This window comes from Lissotriton helveticus, chromosome 1_1, assembly GCF_964261635.1.
Source record: "Lissotriton helveticus chromosome 1_1, aLisHel1.1, whole genome shotgun sequence".
NCBI lineage: Eukaryota > Metazoa > Chordata > Amphibia > Caudata > Salamandridae > Lissotriton > Lissotriton helveticus.
Genome location: NC_136057.1, coordinates 1014217584 through 1014235950, shown reverse-complemented (window position 1 = coordinate 1014235950; position 18367 = coordinate 1014217584). Strand labels below are relative to the sequence as shown.

General features: G+C 45.9%; 1 protein-coding gene across 2 annotated transcripts in view; it reads right to left on the bottom strand.

Annotated features, from left to right (window-relative positions):
- The window catches only part of SND1 (staphylococcal nuclease and tudor domain containing 1), a 2092018-nt gene that overhangs the window by 708884 nt on the left and 1364767 nt on the right, over positions 1 to 18367 (bottom strand). The gene's annotated exons all lie outside the window — the stretch shown is intronic.

Here is an 18367-nt window from a genome sequence, read left to right as displayed (position 1 = left end):
ACTGCGCAAGACCGTTCATTCAGAATCAAAAAGGCGAATAGAATGGGAATGCCACTTAAAGAATATAGAACTTCCGGGAACTGAACTTATTTTTGTGATTATGGCCATGTTTTAATCATAAAATCATTTTTGATTTTAGTAAATTAATCTGGTTGCTTTAAAGAGTTTCTTCTTGATGCAAGTGTTGTGTTAGTGCTGTTAACCCTGGAAACACATTCTCTTCAGTAGCGGTAATGCGCTACTCAGAGGTGGGGCTGTTTTAGAGAAACCGTGTTTGCCTAAGTATGAGCTAGGTTGCATGGTGGTGGGAGAAGTTACCCCGCTTGACAACAGCTTTCTACACCTAATTATACTTTTATCATATCCAAAGGGTACAAGAGTGAGTCATCCGGCTGAAAACTTCTAACTTGAGGCCTGTGCTTGGCAAACAACACTCTGCAGCAGGCATGACTCTAGCTGGACTATCTTAGCAGGTTCACTGCAAACATAAATGTGGGGTTCCATTCTCTGACAAAATGATCACTTTGTTTTAGAAGTGCTTTGCAGTAACTTGAATATGCATTTCAACAACACCCACAACACTATAGAAATCACAAGATTGGTTGCCCTCCCAACTGGAAGTATAATGCGTGCACCATTTGGTTGCCCATGAATAATGTAGGAGGCGAGTTTAGTATTTGGTTTCTGGAAAGAATATAATATCACCAAAATACATGGAAAATATGATCCTGAGATTTCAGGACAGCAGGGGCACTGGCAAAACTGGACAGTTACCAACCTCTGTTGAGACATTTGCCAGTTTTTCCTTTCCGTATCCTCAGGGGAAAAGAGTGAGCCAAGGAAGGCTTGGCCGCACCAGTTCACATGAGCAAAATCTGAAGTAAACAACATTATTTTGATTTCATTTTAACTTTAATGGGCTTTCGGCAAAAAACAAAAACAAAAAAACGATGGATGCACCATGTGCCTTTCCACTGCTTGTTTTGCAAGCACTACCTTTCCTTTTTGTTTAAGCACTATACAAGAGTGAAGCCTTCCAGGTTGCATCTCCAACCGCGCCCTCCATGTTGCTTCTCCATCCACACCATCCTTGTTGCTTCTGCCCCCGACCCGCGACCCCCACTGATGCTTCTGCCCCTCACTCCTTGCTTCCCACCACCCTACAAAATTAAGCAGCCTGCCGTTCAAAGGATTTGTTTTTCTTCTTTAGTCATGTTGCACAGCATCAGGGGAACTAAGCCACTTGGCTAAAACAAATGGCAAAGTGAATATGACCCAAAGGTGTAAACTATTTGCTTTTTCAATGCTTGTTCAAAATGCTAATAGCTTCTTTCTTCAAACCTATTTCTACTTCTCAGTCATAGCTTTGTGACCATAGAATCTGCCTGAAATTATCAGGGTGGAAAATTCAAAGTTGAACAAATCTTATGGTAAGTCATAAACAATGCACTAGCCATTTCCATTGTATGGCAAAGGTTTGCACCAGCACTATGCTTGGAATTTCAATCACCAATAATAAATACCGTGATTTTTCCGAAAAATACCAAATCTAAAAAATGGGCTACTAATGTGATGGACAGCTGGAATGCTAGTCTATCAATAATGGGCCGCTAATATATCAGATATAGCCCGAATGCTGTTATGAATGCCCATAACATGTGAAGATGGACAACTTTTATTGCTTGAAAAGCCACAATGTTGTCAAAAAGAGGGTTAAATCAAGGTTATAGCAGGGATTATCAAAACATCTTAAAGAATGGTCACAATTTGTCAAACATGAACCAGGATCTGAGGCACCAAGAAAACTTTACAACTAAGGGTACGGTCAATGGATACAGACTTGTTCTGTTTTAGAATCTTCTTACCCTAGAAAAACAGTACCAGAAGAACAGGGTAGTGCACCCACCATTGCCTTGGGCACCTGAAAACCCAGAAAACAGTAGCAAGAGACTGAGAAACAAATATGCTTTCACATCACTGGTTTATGTTAAGTCCAGCGAAAGCTTCCTACAATCTCCACAATTCGCTATTTTTAAAGGAACGCCTTTCAACCAGCAAAATATCCAGAAGGGCTGTGCTCACAACTGCTAAACAAAACAGGGACTTTTATTCCCTTGTAATAATTTAGAAGTATTAGTAGTTGCAAAATTTAAAGTATTGGTTATGTGTAATGTTGATCATCTTGACTTGATTTTTTCAGAGAAGTTCAACTATGAAAAAGACGTTTTGCACAGCAAAGTCTTCCTGACATGGTTGTTCTTGCTTGCCCTGCATTTTGACGCTGCCCCCTCCTCCATCATTTTTGAACGGGAGCCTCATTCTCCCATTTAGGGTCATTGTCCTTTGCCTTTTTGCCATTCTATCATGTGTGGGAACAAGGGAGACCCTTTAACTACCAATTTATTTGATTCTGTCCCTCTCACTTGATTCCACGCTTTTTCCATAAATTCTTTTATGCTTCCCTCATTGTCTCTGGTCTGACTCATTACTATCCCCACTCAACAATTCCTGGCTGTTTCCTTTTACATCCTATTCATAACTTGCCCTAAAGTAACGCTGTCCTAGAGTCTGGGAAGACACAAAACTGAGGGTTCACCAAGACTGATTATCAAGTCATCTTTCTCAGACTTCGTCCCCCCTTCCTTGATAAGTTAATGTCAAACTCCTTTCAAAAGAGGTAGCCCCATTTTTTTTGTAAAAAACGGGTTGAGTTGATATGGTTTCATCGTAGGAGCTGGAAACCACCATTTTCCAACAGAAAACTATATCTTGACTGTTTTTTCAAGTCTTACACAAAAGCAGAGTCGAAGATTTAATGTGTTAATCCATGTACATCAAATCACATTTTTTGCTCTAATATGCAAAAATGGGTAACAGCAGTGGCTTCAAAATCCGTAATTCACAGCAATTTGTTCATAGCTTAATTGTTTTCCATAATTCACTTGTTTTGACAACTTAATTACTGAAAAACCAAAACAGCAAGACAATGTTCAACTAGTTCACAGGTAGCTGGGTGAAAGCTAAACATAACCTAAACATTGCATGTAATCAGTAATCCATTATTTGATGAACACTCCTGCAAACGAGGTGCTTTTTAACACAAAGATTTTTGCTAAGATCCCACCAACAAACATGTAGAGGTTTCCCATTTCTTCCAAAAACAAGCATTTGTAATGCAATAGGTCTCGCGTTAGGAAAGTTTGAGCTATTGGTATTGTAAATGACACATTTTATATTTATGTGTTGGTTTTGAAAATAGCGAAATTAATAGCTTTGTCATTTACAATGCCAATAGTTTTAACTTTCACAAATGTGACACCTATAGCATTTGTAATGCAATATGTGTTATATTTATGTGACTTAGATGTATTGATATTACAAATAACAATGGATTTTAATTTTTTAAAATAATTAATACTCAAAAGTTATTGTAATTTATAATGAGATTATGTTCAGTGTATTTTATTGTGAAGAAAATCCAAGAACAGAAGTGAAATATTAACATCTTTTTGTGACATTTGTAATAAAGCTTGAAACATTGAGAGAACATATTTGAACCAGTTATTGTTGAATAGTTGCACAGATTGATGCTGTGGTGGCGCTGAGTGATGCTGTGGCGTTCAGTGATGCTGTGGTAGGGCATAGTGATGTTGTGGTGCCCCTGAGTGATGCTACGGTGATGCAATAGATAGATAGAGGGAGGGCGATAGATAGAGGGAGGGCGATAGTTATAGAGGGAGGGCGATAGTTATAGAGGGAGGGCGATAGTTATAGAGGGAGGGCGATAGTTATAGAGGGAGGGCGATAGACGGAGGGCGAGAGATAGATAGATAGAGTGAGGGCGATAGATAGAGTGAGGGCGATAGATAGATAGAGTGAGGGCTATAGATAGATGTGGAGGAGTGTGGCTCACTGATTAGAGCGGCAGACCCTGATGCAGAGGTCTGGCCCAGGACCAGGGTTCAATTCCCGACGCGGCAGGGTCCCGAGCCCAAAAAATGTCCACGGACTCGATAATTCTCGCCTCGGTGCCTATTCTAATCATGGGGTCCCACGCTGCAACTCTGGGCAATAGTTGCTTAATCTCCACTACGGCGGCCCACCCGCTGCGGGATGCCTGGCTTTCACCCTGGGGATACCCAGTAGGGGTTATCTCACAGGGAAAAGCCAGGACGGGTTCCCAAGGCAAGCGCCTTGATGCCTTCGGGTGATACGTGCGCTATATAGGTCACAATACATACATAGATAGAGTGAGGGCGATAGATAGAGTGAGGGCGATAGATAGAGTGAGGGCGATAGATAGAGTGAGGGCGATAGATAGAGTGAGGGCGATAGATAGAGTGAGGGCGATAGATAGACCAATAGATAGAGTGAGGGCAATAGATAGAGTGAGGTCGATAGTTAGAGTGAGGGCGATAGATAGATAGATAGATAGATAGATAGATAGATAGATAGAGTGAGGGCGATAGATAGATAAATAGAGGGAGGCCAATAGATAGAGTGAGGGCGACAGATAGATAGAGTGAGGGCAATAGATAGAGTGACGTGGTGGTGGTAGTGGACGTGGTGGTGGTGGAGGTAGACGTGGTGGTGGTGGACGTGGTAGTGGCCTCGTGGTGATGGACATGGTGGTGGTGGACATGGTGGTGGTGGACATGGTGGACGTGGTGTTGGTGGTGGACGCGGTGGTGGTGGACATGGTGGTGGTGGACGCAGTTGTGGTGGACGTGGTGGTGGTGGACGTGGTGGTTGTGGACGTGGTGGTGGTTGTGGTGGTGGAACGTGGTGGTGGTGGAACGTGGTGGTGGTGGAACATGGTGGTGGATGTGGTGTTGGTGGTGGATATGGTGGTGGTGGACGTGGTGGTGGTGGACATGGTGGTGGTGCATTTTCAAAACCAACACATAGATAAAAGGTTTGTCATTTACAATGCCAGTAGCTCAAAGTCTCGTTAATGCGAGACCTATTGCATGCATTTGCAATGCAATAGGTCTCGCATTTGTGAGAGTTAGAGCTATTGCCATTTTAAATGACAATGTCTTTTTACCACGTGTTTTGTTTTTGGAGTGGATGCACGTGGTGCAGAATTATGTGGGTTGGATTAGAATTATTAGTTGTGGAACTGTGTGGCATGGAATGGTGTGGAGTGAAATATGTGGCATGGTGCACAGTAGACTTATGTGGATAGCAATTCTGTAGTATTGAGTGTACGGGAATTATGTGGAGTGTGCGTCATATGAATGCACTTATGTGGATGGTTATTATGTCTTGTGGAGTGGCGTGTTGTGGAGTGGCATGTGGTGGAGTTTAATTATGTGGTGTGCTGTTGAATTTTGTTGCATGATGTGGAATTCTGTGGTGTGGATTGCATGTATGTATTGTATAATTATGTTGTTGATTTGAATTATGCAGTTTGTTGAATTATGTGGTGTGGAACTGTGTAGCATTGAGTGAAGTTATCCTGAACAGCCTAACATAGAAGCACCCTCATCTGCAGCACTCTGGTAACAGAGTGAGGGAGCATTACCAAGGGGCTGGCTAGATATGCAGCATTGTGAGAGTAACAGCCATTGGCAGTGCTGCAGGGGCAGCTTAAAGTAAGCGTAGTGCCATGAAACAACCTAAAGTAACGCAGCAGCCCTTGTATGGCCAAGAATCGTAAAGGAGTCTAGGAAAGACCACCTGGGGACACGCAGTAAAGAGGTAGCCCAATGTCAAACAAGCATGGGTGCAAACATGTGGAACTCAAGGCGGTAGACGTTGTCAAGGTAAAGAAGAGGGGCCACATAGGGAAGAGTCAGGATAGATACACCGCTCCCCTGACAGTATGTGAAGTGTACTGTAATTCCGCACTCTTAAGCGACGGTAAGGTATGGCACTTCTCTGCCTATAGACATCCCGTTGAAAACCTGGAAGCCACCTTGCCCACGAAGTTTATAAGAGACCCTCCTGAGACACCCAAGAGCAACGCAGCTCAACCCTGTTCTTCAGACTACGATTCTATGAGTGGCCTGCACCATCAACCCCGACAGGAAGCAACAACTCGCGACACATCTCTGCGCCAGAGAACATTTGACCAAATCAGATCGGTGCAGAGAGTTAGACAGATGTTACCACCTACGCCTGTACGCAACGCATCACAAACTATTAGTAGAAGCAGAGCAGGAAGGTTGTTGGGACCACCTGCAAAACTAAAAGACGACACTTGCGAATAGTTCACCCTTTGCTCCTCTTCTCCTCTCGCTCTCTTTCTCTTCCTTAGGAGGGAGATGTGTAATGATCGTAGGGCATGTGTCCCTTCCAGGCCACCGTTCAGCGTATGCTTGGTAGTGTCCCTGTGCTGACACCATACCACAGGTGAGGTCACCAGCTGTTAACAGTCAGGATGACAGTTGACAGCTGATCGCTAAACTGACTGGAAGTGTTTACGCTCCAACCTGTGTAGGAGCTAGTGTTGGCTTATTCAATTAAAGAAATCTCTTCAACTAATCTAATGTGTTCTTAACATGTGCCTACCCCCCCCAATTATTATTATTTTTAAAAATTAATGTGTGTCCTTGTGTAACGTAACCGGTGCTCTTGTAAAGCGCTCCAGTACCTTCGGGTCGAGTGCGCGCTATATAAATCTGCAAAAAAAAACAAACCTAAAAGCCAATGGTCGGCAACGGGATGCTTTCTGAAAGCCCAAAAGAAATGGTTAGCAAGACAACAGCTGTCAGGTAGGCTTTGACCTAAAAGATTATGCACACTCACTAGTGCGTTCGGTGAAGGAATATTACAGCCTCAGTATTTCCATTTCGTTAAGTTGTCCCGGAGTTTCCTTTTAGCGCCTTCGTTTTCTAGTACTGAGTGCATACATCCGTACAACATTACATGAGTCAATAAGTACTAGTTAACGCCAGTTTGAGAAGAAAGAAGAATGGCTCCCAACATGGGCATCTCTGTCATACGATCGCACTCTGTTATTTTTGCGTCTCACCAAATGCAGACGTTGGACTACACCTTCAACGTGACTTTGCGACGTAGCATTTCTGCCAGTGACGTCACACGTACGCCGTTGGACGGACGTCGAAGCGCGAGGAGCGGTGGGGACCATGGCTAGGCATCGCGCTGGTAACAGCTGAATGTCGGTCATCGGTAGTCAGACGACCGTCACTGGAACGTGTGTGAGACCCGGTAGTGACCGGCTGAGCTTGCTGTCAACCTGGATCGTCGCGGAATGCCTTGCGTCTATATTGGACGCCTCAGCTACCAGGCCAGAGAGCGCGATGTCGAGCGCTTCTTTAAAGGTTGTGGCAAGATTGTGGAGGTGGATCTAAAAAACGGGTGAGTATGCAAGTGAGAGGAGTAGGAGGCTTATCGGAGTACTACTGCGTCATCAATGTGAGGTACTGGTTGGGTGGGTTGGGCCTGCGGAAGGCGCATGCGTTTGTAGCCCGCGGGATAATGGCGAACATGTGCAATGGTCTCTGACATTTACGTGAATCGCGGGCTGGTGTGCTCGTGCTCCAACAGTTCCCACCGGCGGAGTTTGTACCCTCTTGATGGCTCTTAGCATATACAAAGCTTTTGAGAAGTTTCTGCGCCGCGCCTTTCATGCCTGCCGTATCTGCTCATTCCCGACTGTGCGCATGCTTAGTTAAGGTATTCAGCTGTATGCACCCGCACTACCTTTGGGAAAAAACGCCCTTAAGTGATCCCTGTATGCACTGTGTCCTTTCGGTGATTTTGCGGGTCCTCGTTATATTGCGCACTGTTCAATTGCTTCCATCAGTCCTTGGAGTCACAAAGTGATGCAGAGCCATATCTGCATTCCCACAGTAACTGTTTAAGTGGTTGAAACTGCTCACTACTACCGTGTGTGTGTGTGTGTGTGCCTGCGTGTGTTTGTGTGCGCGTGTGTGTGCATGCGTGAGTGTGGCTGTGTGTGTGCGCGCGCGTTTTAGAGAGGCGGGCTTGCTGGGAATGTAGGACAGGAGATGTGCGCGTCCAAAAGGTGAAATCGCCGTGGGAAAGCGCGTACCCATCCCCTGTCCTACATTCCCGGCAAGTTGACAACAATAGGTCTTTTTCTGGACACAGCGCTTCGCGCTGCGAACACCAGCGAGACTAAACAGTACACTACAGCAATCATCCTGTTCCCTACTTTCAATTAGCAATATAATTTCAGCAAACAGTACTTTAAGGTTATATTAAAAGCACAGTGCATTAAGTGATGGAGAATATGCGCCATGGCCATCCCGGTCTAAAAATAACCCGTTTGGGTGTGTTGACATTTACAAACCACTCAGCCTTGTCAATAGATCCCATTGTACACAGAATCAGAATGCACAATTACCAGTTTTGAACCATATTTTTAGTTGACAGTGTCTAGATGTCAGGTCGGTAACGCTACCAACTCGGTAATTGCATTCACTGTCAAGATACGTGCAAACGGGAACTGCACAAGTATGGCTGCATTCTAGCGCTTTCCTCCACCTTCTGCTGGACCCTACTTAAGGTGAGCACTCTTTAGGCTCGCCCCGGACAAGGAAGACAGCACGCGCGCTTCGCTGCTGTACTGTAGGCTGCAGCGCTTGTATTTTAAAACAATTAGCGTTTTTCATGTAATATTATTTTTTTCTTCTCTCTAGTTTGTTTTTAAATTTCACCAGTAGTGCCCACATACCTCCATTTAAAAAGTGCCCCGCACCGCTCTTTGAGCGGATTTATCACCTGTGTGCCAGCGTTTCTGGCGCGAGGCCGCCATCTTGGGGGGGGCTTGTGGCGAGTGGGTCACTGGTGGAGCGCTCTAGCGCTTTCCTCCACCTTCTGCTGGACCCTACTTAAGGTGAGCACTCTTTAGGCTCGCCCCGGACAAGGAAGACAGCACGCGCGCTTCGCTGCTGTACTGTAGGCTGCAGCGCTTGTATTTTAAAACAATTAGCGTTTTTCATGTAATATTATTTTTTTCTTCTCTCTAGTTTGTTTTTAAATTTCACCAGTAGTGCCCACATACCTCCATTTAAAAAGTGCCCCGCACCGCTCTTTGAGCGGATTTATCACCTGTGTGCCAGCGTTTCTGGCGCGAGGCCGCCATCTTGGGGGGGGCTTGTGGCGAGTGGGTCACTGGTGGAGCGCTCTAGCGCTTTCCTCCACCTTCTGCTGGACCCTACTTAATGCTCGCGGGATTCGCGCAGCGGTGACGCGCAGCGGTAGCGCCTGGTCGGCGCCTGAGTCAAGCCAGAGTCCTGCCCGTCTGCGCCCGTCAGCGACCCGGAGGCGCGCGGGGCGTAGCGGCGGACTCGGCTTTGCGTTATGTGCCGAGCAGGTTCCTGTGTGCGGCGCTACACGGCTGAGGAGCTTCGTGCTTTCCTCCCGGCAACAAGTGGTTGTTGCACGGTCTTCCCGAGGCGTCACCGCGGTAAGTCCATCTGCCCTGGTTGCGGTTGGCGTCCCTCGCGCACTCTGTCACTGCCTCCTGGTAATACCGGTGCCAGCGTACGATATCTCTGCATGCTATTAAATACCAGATCGGCATGCAGACACGCTCAAGATATCTTTGAGCTTCTGGACACGGCTAAGCCTCTGTGTCTCATGCTTACGGAGACATGGTGGGGAGACGCGTCGAATCCAGATGTCGCTATGGCAATTCCACCTGACTACAATGTATTTAGGAAGGACAGAGTTGGGGGAAGGGGCGGTGGAGTGGCACTTGTGGTGAGGAAGGACATTGTATGTTCGATCCTGCCAGTAGAGGATATTCGTGGCTCGGAGGTCCTTGCTTTTACTATTTCTTTAGCTCCACACCAATCCGTGAAGGGGTTATTAGTTTATAGACCGCCCGGCCCTCCCGGAACGTTTTTTGAAGATCTAGACTCCACCCTACTGAGACTGGCCCTGAAAGCAGAACACTGCATTGTGGCCGGGGATTTCAACTTCCGGATGGACGATCCTCTGGATGCGGCCGCAATTAAAATCTTTGAGGCTACGGCTCCATTGGGTTTGCTTCCCTACTTACATGAGCCGACGCATAATAGGGGGCACACCCTAGATCAGGTTTTCTCTACCTCTCTCTTAGAGGCGGTAGAGACTGTCCCGGTTATATGGTCTGACCACTCGCTGATTAAATTTTTGATCAAAAGCACAGCTAAATCGGCTGCTGCCGTTCTTCAGCGACGTGGTCAACCCTATAGGGCGTACCATCGAGTGACCCCTGAGATGCTGGCTCAGGCTGCTCTGGATCACCCCTGCCCTCTTGCTGGTGATCTGACGAAGGATGTGGAGTCCCTGCAGGCGTGGCTGGTGGATAGGCTTAATGACCTGGCCCCGGAACTAGCCCCCCATCGTACCCCCAAGCGAGTCTCCGCCCCTTGGTTTACCGTTGCACTGTCGGCTAAGCGGCAGCAGTGCAAGGTAGCTGAAAGAACTTGGCGGTCAAAATACGATGTGGAGGCAAAGGAGGCCTTTAAGAACTTGGTCAAGGAGTATCACCGAGATATCCGACTAGGTAAGAAAATCTACCTGGCAGGTAGGATTGATGCTGCCTCCAACTCCTGCAGGGAGATCTTCTCTATAGTGAGGGAGTTTACATCGCCCCGGGTAAACACTACCGAGGAGAGGCCCTCTGACGTGTGGGCGGCAGATCTTGCTGTTTTTTTTACCAACAAGATCCAATTGCTACAGGCCTCTTTCCCGGGGATCATTCCCGAGGAGCGGACTGTTAGTAAGGCCATTCGTTCGCCCCCGGCGTTGCCGGGCCCCACACTGGGCGCATTTCCATCTATTTCGGCGCCCGTTTCCTTAGCACTTTTGAGCAACTTGAAGTCCGGCTCGCCCCTGGATCCTTGCCCTGCTAAGATTCTGGCGAAACTGGCTGAGGTTATTAATCCTTTGGTTAATCCGTTGCTGAATCTGTCATTGAGCCAGGGAGTGGTTCCGCAGGCTTGGAAGCAGGCGATGGTCATCCCGCTGCTTAAGAAGCCTGGCCTGGACCCTAAGGCCCCTGTCAACTACAGGCCTATCTCTCTGCTGCCGGCTCTGACGAAGGTTGTTGAGAAGCACGTGCAGACGGTGCTCTCCAACTTTTTAGAGTCGAACGAGATTCTGCACGCTACCCAGTCAGGTTTTCGCCCGGGTCTGAGTACGGAGACCGCGCTCCTCGAGGTCTCCGAAACAATCAAGGAGTCGTTGGATTCAGGGGGTAAAGCCATGCTGGTGATGTTGGACTTGTCGGCGGCTTTTGACACCGTTCCCCATGATGGTCTTCTCACAAGACTCTATGAGATAGGACTTCGGGGAACGGTGTTCAGCTGGTTTTCTTCCTTTCTAGCCGGCCGCCGGCAAACGGTCTGGGCCGCTCCAGATTCCGCCGTGATGCCGCCTCAGGGAGTCGGGGTCCCTCAGGGCTCTATTTTGAGCCCGACCCTCTTTAATATCTTCATGGCCCCTTTGGCGGCTTTGGCGGAGTCTTTCGGGGCCCGGATCGTATCGTATGCCGACGATACCCAGCTCCTCTTCTCGTGTAAGAGAGGAGTGGACTTTGAGGGGGAAAGTATCCGGGATTGCCTTGAGGCTGTGTTTCAATGGTTCCATCTACACAGCCTCAAGTGCAACCCCGATAAGTCCGAGGTACTTTTCTTCGGGTGTGATGTGGAACCAGAGTGGCGGGCCTGGTGGCCTATCAACATGGCCCCCCCTTCGTGCTCATCCCAATGGGCTAAGAACCTGGGAGTGAAGATGGACACGGGGCTAACAATGAAGGCCCAGATCCTCGGAGTGTCGGGTATGTGTTTCGGCCTCCTGAAGATGCTACGGAGGTTTCTTCCCCTACTATCGGAGGAGCACAGGAGGCTGACAGTGCAGGCCCTGATAGGGTCCAGGTTGGATTATTCCAACGTTCTATACCTGGGCCTGCCAGAATACCTGCTACAGCGGCTGCAAGTTGTGCAGAACGCTGCGGCGCGTGCAATCTATGGATTGAACAGACGGGCCAGTGCTACGGTTCTGTTACAGACCTTGCACTGGCTGCCAATCCGTAAGCGGATCGCCTTTAAGACCTTGACTCTGACGTACAAAGCGCTCCATGCGACGGGGGCTAAGTACCTCCAGAGGAGACTCACCTTTTACCAACCGGCGCGCTCCCTGAGGTCAGAATCTTTACTTCTGGCGACCGTTCCTCGAGTAAAGCGTGCACGCCTGGGAGGCCGCTCATTTGGTTTACTGGCGCCCCAACTGTGGAACTCTTTGCCCCTGTCTCTTCGGGGAGCATCTAGTTTATTAGCCTTCAGAAAGGACCTTAAAACGTGGCTATTCTCCCAGTAGGTCCTCGCTATTTTATTTTTTTTCTGTTGTTGACTGTGTAGCTGTTACTCCTTTTTTAATGTGTTATGTTAGTTTTACTGCAGCCTGTTAATTAAAAGCGCCGGGACACTCTTTTTGAGTAGCCGTGCGCTCTACAAAAGCCACTATAACATAACATAACATAACATTCAGCCACTAGTCTTTCATAGACTGATATTCAGATGGGTAATTACAGAATGTTTCCAGCACTTAGAAACAACTCATGCCCACAGAATGCACTACACAATAGTACAGATTATACTCTTGATATGCCATCAAGGCCTCAGACTTGAAGGATGACTGAGGAGATACTGCTTATAAAATCCAGAGAAGTTTTTAATTAATTTTTTGGTGCAAGATCCCCTGTTCGACTTTCCACCCACGGGGCTCCAAAGTCGAGAGATCCCAACTTGTCCATATGTTAAGTTTGCTTCTGCAGAGACCAACAATGCTGCTGGAGTGGACAGAAAATCATGCTCACCCGTGATTGCTATGGTGGTGAGTCTCGTATGTGGAGCTGCGTGATGGATGAGGACAGGAGTGATGTTTGGGGCTCATGGTAGAGCCTTGGAACGAGCAGTAATTTGAGAGTGCATCCATCCAGGATATATGGACTACATCTCCCACAAGCACAATATGTGTTTTCATACAGGGAGATGGTAGACGTCATGCACTTTACTGCTGGCCCCTGATGAGGAAAATAAATTTCCGAAACGCGTCGGGCCTATTTCAAACACGCAACTGCCCATACCAACTAACGCTTTGGGGAAGGGGCGCACACACACATATATATATATATATATATATATATATATATATATATATATATTTATATACACACACACACACACACACACACACACACACACACACGCTCTCTCCCAAAGAAAAAAGAGCACGACACAGCTCCGGGAACAAACAAGGCTTTATTCCATTGACAGCGCAAGGTAAGTGAAGTCACGAAACGCTAAGGCAGACGCGTTTCAGCCGTCCATTCGGCTTCATCAGTACTGGTTCCATGGGCTTCTTGATGTTCTTGAAAGTGGAGCGATGTTTTATTAGTGTCGGGACCACTCCCAGTCAGGTGGTCTCTTGCTCCTCCTTCACTTTGCGATTGTAACTAGCCGTGCGCTCGCCCATTTTGCAGGTGCATGCTGGTTGAGGGAGTCCGTCGAGGAGGCCATATACAGTGGTAGGCAAGCCTGACATCAAGTGATGCCCCAATTTGCATTGGATACAGTTCCCAAAAAACAGCCACAATTGCCTGGAGATATTCAGCCTTTTCATTTGACCCCTTATCAGGCAATCAGTGTTGCCTACTCTCTCCCCTTCAGTCCAAATACATCGGAACAGTAGGGGGGGGGGGGGGGACGCGTTTGTTGTTTAAAACAGTCCAAGTATATATACATACATACACACACTTCCTTACACCAGAGTTTGTGCGACAGTGCCTATAATTAGTGACGGAGGTCCATGCTATGGGGTGCAGGACCATCATGTGTCTAGAACACTCTTTAATCCGTGCAGAATTGTTTCCATACTCTTAAAAATGAGCTATTCTTATATCTGGCTTTGCTTGGAACTGCACACCTTCCGACCGAAGGAGTTTCTCCAAGATTATCGGTTTAATAACTCTTTAAAATAGTCTTCATTGAGCGACCAGAAAAACAAACTCAAACAAAGCTTGATCTCATTGCCAACTGGATCAGTGTCTACCGGACAACATAGGTACTAGGGTCCTCCAGCAAGTAGGCTGCATCTCCTTACCAGCAGGCTGCATCTCTTTACCAGCCAGACAAGTACCTTCCTGCATATGGACCGCTTGGGTGCCAGTTCTCCGCCACCTGCAAGCATGTGGGACAATGTTCTCTTTAACCCTACCCTAACTTAAGTGCCTTCCTCAGAACACACCTCAGAGGAATCTCTTCCAATCCCATCCAGGTCCAGTCCTCCAAAAGTCACACAAACTAGATTTTCTAGGCAACGCTGAAGGACTGAGCAGCTGACCATTAGGTAAACAGCCCCAGTAAGGACTCTCCCTTACATAAACATACAGTCCACCAGTGACTTTCTTTCTCCTGTAAAGGGGGTCTCTAAGTCATTGTTCTGCACCCTCTTCCTGTCAAAAGGTCGCATCCCTGGAACCCTCCCATCTCCAACACAATTACATTGCCTGCCTGACATTGAGCAGCAGTCCATGAGATGTCACTTGTTTAGGTTGCGTTCTTCCTAGTTATGTGCACATCAACACATGGACTTCTGCCAGGTGGTACAGAGGTTCCGCAAGCTGTAACCAGCATAGCAGAGCAAGCTTTCACAAGACATACCACTTGGACACTGAAAACATGGAGGCGCTTCTAACATCTGCAGTCCAGATCTTGGGAGAACTTCTTGGTCCCATGATGGAAAATGAAACCTCAATCATGCCAAGGCCCCTAAACTCGACCTATAGGTGGTTTATGATCCCCATTTGATGAAAATCTGGAACATATGTAAAACCATCAGCAGATTGGGCCTGACTTCCTTGCCCAGTGTCTATAATCTTAACTATAATGTTATAGTTTCCGGGAACCCCCAGGGCACGAGGAAAAGTACAGTTACAGGAAGGTTCAGAGAAACACATTATGTGCTCCGAGGGTCCCAACCCTGAACAAAAGGATTTAGAGCCACAGGGCACAAGCCAGACATGTCTTGACCGCAACAGTTGGAAATCAAGGGGAGGAACTTTCTTGTTGTAAAAGGATCCTAGTAGCATCAGGGAAATGTGCATTGTCAACTACATACAACATGTTTCAAATGACCCTCTTTACCAAGAGAACCATTGAGAACTGTGTTTTACTTCATGCTACTTTTTAAGTAAAGCTGCATTAACCGGTGAAAAACCTGAAAGCAACATCACCCCACAGATCTCTTGGAACCTCAAAGCGAACAGCTGGGTGAAAACGGACTTCAAACCAGAGTTCTTCTGAGGCTTGGCAATCCTGTTCATGGGTTAATATGGCCATTATCATTTCATTATAGGTAGACTCCCCCTTCGAAACATCCCTCTTTGGTATCAATTTAGCAAATTCTGTTTTACTGGGGCTCAACAATATACTTATTCTAGCTATGTGTGGATCGATAACTTTTCCTTCCTAGACGTTCATCTTTACTGACTGTGGCAGCTTTTTGTGACATTACATCTGGTAGCAACCTTAACACTACCGGCCATGACCTAAGCTTAGACTGTCTACAGTTCTTGGAGAGAACTACCACTGGAGAGTCAGAAAACAGTGGATATTTTATGTCACCAGAGAAATCTTTGCACCCGAAGTCCTCTGCTAGGAGGGAAAATGTTTATTATGGTCTCTGATTTGCTTTTCTCTCTCCTAAGTCAAGTATCTAGAGAAAAAGCAAGGAATTATTAAACTGATCCTTCTGGAGGGCAAGAAATGCTCTCAGATTGTTTAATATGCTCACCCAAAACACTCTGCTTTCAAAAAGAATCTTTCAATGATAAATTGCAAATGTGGCCAAAGGCGTTGTTATTCTTCATGTAAAGATGAGCGATAAATGAAAACATCTGCATTCAGTAATTGTGTAATTCATGCCAGTGGAATAAAACAATTTAGTACCACACATTGCTATTCTAATCTAATCCCTTACTGATTATTCAGGGTACTGAATGGAGTGAGTTTGCTGGCCACAATCTGAGTGAGTATCCAATGTCTGCGACCTCCAACTAGGCTCTGTACTCTCCAAACCAAACAACTGGTACTATTTGGGCAAGTAGTTGAATATATTGAATCATGCGAGGTCATAAGGGATATTATAGCGTGGACTGTGTGGCTGCACAGAAATCTGCAATGGCTTAGATCTTGCACGGCCAAGTAATCCATTGCCCTTCAGAGGTCCATAAAGTGAGTACTAGGGATACATATAAATAGGTACTCTTATTTGTGCGCCTAAAAACAATTCACATCATTGGGCGTCTTCAATCAAATGCCATTCCTTACTAGAGCAAATTAATACCATTCTCATAGTTTGGTGTTGCAGAGGCTTTCAATGCTTTTGAAAGAGGAGAGTGTAGTACAAAACAATGACTTACATCTTCAAAGTAGATCCACACCCAATCTAAACAGGGAGTGCAGAAGGGTTAGTACAGAGGTGTTGAGTGCGGTCCACGTCTGTGGCAAATTTTCAGGGTAGCAAGTGACTAGGTAAAAATACCTTCCAATCAGATTCACTGTATGTTAATTTGAGTTATGTCGGTTTTCTGAATATATGGCGTACATCCAGCCCTCCTGTAACTTCAAGGTGCAACCCTTGGTTTAACAGATATGTACCTTTCTAGCAGAGGGCTACATATAAAACACATCTGTACAAAACGTTCGACTGACATCCAGCAGAAATTGATGAGCCAGTTATAACTGCAAGACAGATCCGAAGGTGGGGTTTTTCACATTTCAAAAATAGATCCTCCTTCATTCTATTATGCTATGCACTGAGTTTATTAACTTTAAAAGGAAAGAAGTCTTTAAGATAGCAAGCACTGAGGGGTCGTAAACACCCAGGTTGGGTAAATACCATGAAATTAGAGTAAACTGGTGAATGATAAGGAAATGTTCCATGGCTCAGACGTTTCTACGCCGTAACCCGAAAGACGACACTGGATCAAACTCTGGATTTACTTAGGTTTCTCAATTAAAAAATAACCAATAAATCCAACCAGTTAGAAGGAAAATGATTCGTAGTTATGGCACTTGTTTGGCCTTCCAATGCAGCCTGTTCGATAAACGGAAAATATAGCCTTTCTCCTTAAAAAACAAACTTTGCTGCCCAGTATCTGTATACCATGATGTATATTGAACAAGGGTAGCAGATCTAATAGCAGAATTTAAATCAGTAACAGTATATAAAAAATACTACTATTATGAAATAAAGTGTAAATATCTGTTTTCCAGTGTAGCTGGTGGGTCAGAGTCCGGTAACCTAATGCAGAAAGGTCGCTGGGGTTTAAAGTGTAAGACTTTTTTCCAGAGTCAGTTGGCTGCAGGGAGCACCTATTAATCTTAAAGATGAGGCAGAAGGATCCCCCCCCCCCCACTTTACTACGTCACTAGATCCTAAGGCTTGCAAGTGTAGCCACACTTCCAAGTCTCTGGGCTGGTGTCATAGATGAGAAAATGATGTTAACTCGGAGGAGGAGGAGTAAAGCCTGAAATCAGATGCAATACAGGTCATACAAGCCAGAGGTATTTATTTACAAAGAATTACATTTTAATATAGTGTTAGAAGGAATTGTTATACTGAGAACCAATGAGAGCCACAAGTGGCAAACAGGGTTTCAGACTTTTCCCCTAACAGTTTTGCATAGTATGAAGTTTCCGAAGAAACCTATGGCTACTGCCAAAGGGTCAGTATGTCTCGTGGGACAGGGCCAACGTTCCCATGTTTACAGTCAATGCAGATATTAAGTTCATTTTTGATTGCCAGGCTTTGCTTGCACAACAGTCTCAGGAGATCTGAGAGAATTCCAAGGTGGATGTCAGTTTAACTGAAGCAGAGTATTAGGGGAAATGTCAAACAAACAGTTTATACTTTCTTGATATAAACTACAAGGAACTTTTGCTGTTCCCACTAAATTATGGGATGTAACTGGTCACCTGCTCTCTAGAATTTTTGGTTCCCAGATGGCACTGAAACATCTAAGCAAAGGGCTGACAAGCCAGAAAGGCTTACTGGCCCTTCAGCAAATACCTAACTGGTCGCAGTCAAGTCAGTGCTATAGTACTATAGTGGAGTACTGAAAGTCTTACCGGTAGAGTCAGCACTACTGGGAAAACTTTCAATGGCCATATTTCAAGATCTACTAATTGAGGATGGAAAATGTATTCACTGCAGGGCTCCTCGAACCAGGACTACGTTTTAGTTAATGTTTGGAGGTATGAGAGGAAAGGGAGAACGGTAATTTGTTGAAAGGTACCAAAGAAGTTCACTGCCTGTATCCAGTTCTAGGCTAAAAGGTAGCTGAAATTCAATGTCACAGCAGGAGGTGCTCAGAGGT